The 4020-nt window shown below is 37.9% G+C and overlaps 1 protein-coding gene across 1 annotated transcript in view; it reads left to right on the forward strand.

Annotated features, from left to right (window-relative positions):
* LOC108751757 (voltage-dependent T-type calcium channel subunit alpha-1G) overlaps positions 1-4020 on the forward strand; it is a 35106-nt gene that overhangs the window by 3262 nt on the left and 27824 nt on the right. The gene's annotated exons all lie outside the window — the stretch shown is intronic.

The raw sequence follows: 4020 nt of genomic DNA on the forward strand, positions 1-4020 counted from the left end.
CTCTCACTCTCACTTTCTCTTTCTTTTTCTCTTTCTCTCTCTCTCTCTCTCTCACTCTCACTTTCTCTTTCTTTTGCTCTTTCTCTCTCGCTCTCTTTTTCTATCACTTCTGTCTGTCCCCTCTTTTATCTCTTCTCTCTTAACCACTATACCAATGTGCGACTGTATCGTAGTGTGTACTCACATAGAGCATGTCGACTCGACCGACAACGAATAAAACGCTATTTCGTGTATTGGCTGCCGATCGAGGAGACGATGATTCCGAGATCCCCGAGAGCGAGAGAAGAGATCAAACCCTCCTAAACTTCGAGATAGCATTTTAGTGTTACGGGCTACTTCACCGTCTCCACACACTTAACCGTTTTAGCACCGAAACTCTCTCCTTGATACACACGTTGTATATAAATCGCGTGGTTCGAAAAACGGGGATACGCCAATGATGGAGGAGAGATCCGTAATTTGTGGCCCGGAAATTCCATGTTTCTTCACGAGATTACTGTACTCCGACACTTCGGGATCTCTTCGATTACTTCGATGCACGAGTCGATGTTATTCTCCCTCTTCTTTGCTCTAGATATACTTCTTTCGTGGCTCTCATGCGCCTATCTTATTCTCACTCTCACTATCCCCTTCACTCTCTGCCTCTCTGTTTTATCCTCCCTCAGCGTGTGTCTAGTCGATAAGCATTAACGATGCTTTCTGCATATGTGAATTATCGTTTAAAGCAACTATGTGTGGCATCGGTGATCTCTGTGGTTTCACTACATCGCACCGCTTTCACGATAGCGTATCCTTCCATTACGTCCCAGAAGGTCCCGAATTTCACGATCCTTATATTAAACAGAGTTTTTTTTTGTCGTATATATTAAATGGATTTAAAATTGACATTTCCTTGAAATGGGAGAAGTTTCTTGTCTAATTCTTTAAAGTTCAAGAAATTGAAACTTTGACATTTTAAGGAAGGATTCGACGCTTCCCCGAAGACCTCATTATGTAGGACATGGACCAGAGGCACTCTGGGTATCAATAACGTTACTGTTAATGACTATAAAACGAGCCGAACTCTAGACTTTCACATCCGCACGTCTCATGGGACGTTCTGTTCTGGTTCGGGATTATAACGTGTTTAAGGAACAAGGAACTTCGTCGCACATTTTAAGATCTGCCATCCTAGATGAATACTTGCGCACCCGGGTGCATAGTGCCCCGAAGTTGCTTTAATTCCGAACTCGCGTGGCGCGATAGTGCAGCAGGGAAGAGTAGTAGTCCCTATGAAGCTTCAAGCCCAGAGAGAAGCTAATTAAACGCGCGATGCTCGCGCGGTCTATTCCGGTATACGCAGCAGCTATTTTCGAACGTTTATCGACTTCTGCACCGGCGTTACTGCCGTTCCTGCGCCGTGGTAGCGCAGCGCTGGAGCTTCGCGGATAGCTATGGCCCTGGAAAGCGATATGAACTCATAATTTTTCAAACACGCAAGCCAAGGCATTAACGTATATCTCACGGATATACGTTACCACGGATTACGGACGGTATCAGAATTTGAATCAAATGTAAAAAGCAATAACGTAGTGCATTTACCTTTATTTGCAATAATATTTAAAGTGGCACATTCTAAGACATTCTTATAATTTAGAAGAAAACAAATATGTATGCAATTGAAAATGTTATCTTCGAAAATTTTATCTTTATTATCTGTATTCGTTTACTTTATTGGAAAACATCGAGGTGTCATCGCTATTTGCATAGAGCTCGCTGCTAAAATGCGTTCGGATGTATGTACAAGGCGACCAGATTTTTGTAATCACGATCACATAATCAGTTAATCTCTCTTGCTTTGAGAAAGACATGATAAACAGAATATAAACCAGTGCCTATTTCTATGAATATAAATTGACTTTAATTCTGCTTAATTAATTCAATTTATTCTTTATCTTTTTTTAATACATAAGGTCAAAGAGAGGACAAGAAGATAAATAGTAAGTTAAACTAAAATTAATTGTTTTTCTTTGGGCAATATATTTTCACAAAGCTTTATAGACTCCTCTTTGAAATCATATTTTACTATCATTTCAAAGTTAAATTGATTTTGCATCAAGGTACAGGCACAAATAGGAAAAGTTTATTGTAATATATTATAAGGTTAATATATTGTTCAAAAAGTAGGACATCTGGTCACCTTATAAATATATAACATACGAGAGGATCTAGAACGATGGGCACGATCAGCACAGCGAGCACAAACGTGAAACACATGCCTATGCCGCGTTAAAGGCACGCAAATTAAGGAGAGCACAGGCGATCACGTGCACATTGCTACTTAAGCATATGTAGCGTGTGTTTGGAAACGTGAAATTGTGTCGCATTATTTTAGCAAATATGATGCCACATAATGCAATATTCCTTTATCGCTCTATTTTTTTTTCTGTTCGGTCAATGAATTTCATTATGACATTATAGTAAATAATGAAATTTTACCATGACTCCGTTAGAAGAATATCAGTGTAAAGAGAGATAAAGTGCGAAGTAAGATCAATCATTTGATTTAAACGGGATTATCAATCACGAGAACGTCTGAGAATCCAGAATAAAAGACGCCATATTGCGATAGAGGAATATAATCGAGCTTGGAGAAAGATGGCACAGTACCTTCCGATCCTAAAGAGCATAGCATAAAATTATGAATTATCCATCAGACTCGAGACATCACATGTTTGCCCATATTTCACTTTAATATATTCAGGATTACATAAACGTATTATTCCGCACTTGAGAGAGAGAACGTCAGTTGTGTTTTCTAATTCTTTATATTCTTTTAATAATAATAATATCAAGTAATTACTTATTATATTAAATAACATTTAATTCGCGATTGTCCTTCGAACACGAAGCTCGATATATCTTTCTTTAGAATTTCTTGAAGAGTAAGGTTTTATTTACATGGCTCGACAACGGTGAAACTTATAGTCTTTGAAACTAGAAACGGCCGTTCATTTTCGGCGATCCATGGCCGATACTTCGCGAGGAACGTGTTAATTGTTTTTCTTTTCGCACTAGCCGACTATTTTCGGCGTGATTATCAGCCGCGTGCACGCAAACTCGTGTCGGTATATCTGCATTTGCCTACATTTTTCTCAATCGTTGCGCACGTACGTTGTACATCAGCATCTACATACGTGTACGTATACTGTACTATATAAGGTGTCCGAGAATCATCGGACGAGCTGTCGACCAGTGATACAAACAGGGTCGAAAGTGTAAGCATAACAAGGCCGATAGGAAGCGCGCCTGATTTTCCTGAACAATATATAACGCTTTATTCGAAGCGATCTCGGTACGAATGCCGTGTTAAGCACATATCGATCAGTTTTGCGAATCAGTGCTACAGCCGCGTTACGCTGACAATTTGCGTGGCGTAGCTTGTTTATGATTAGCCTTCATTCGTGTGCATATACATTCTTCGGAATCTATAGCACGGGATTCCATTCCGATCGATTGTATTTCCATATTTTCGGTTAGGTTCTAGTACTTATTTATATAATACAAAAAAAAAAAAAATACACACTGGGAGCTCTTCCGGTAATTCCGCGACCCTCTGAATATTATATATACTATGAATATATGAATATATATATAGAATGAATTTATTAAGAACCATCATCTAAAATAGCTTCCTATTATATTTCACAAATTGCAATTCTTTCTTGAAACAGATGTGTGTTTTCTTGACTAACATTTAAAATTATTCAAAATTGTGCATTGCATTTATTTTTATCCCCGACGAAATTGCCTTGATATTTTTAATTAATACAAGGATCATCAAATTTGCTTCAATTATTTTTTTTAATTATTTCTTTTTAAGTCAGTGCATAAAAAGTTATTTTAGACGATTCTAATGATTCGTTTTGTATATATACGTTTTTTATATATATATATATACGTCTATATATATATATGTGTGTGTGTGTGTGTGTGTGTGTGTGTGTGTGTGTGTGTGTGTGTGTGTGTGTGTGTGTGTGT

This window comes from Trachymyrmex septentrionalis, unplaced genomic scaffold (assembly GCF_001594115.1).
Source record: "Trachymyrmex septentrionalis isolate Tsep2-gDNA-1 unplaced genomic scaffold, Tsep1.0 scaffold51, whole genome shotgun sequence".
Classification (NCBI taxonomy): Eukaryota; Metazoa; Arthropoda; class Insecta; order Hymenoptera; family Formicidae; genus Trachymyrmex; species Trachymyrmex septentrionalis.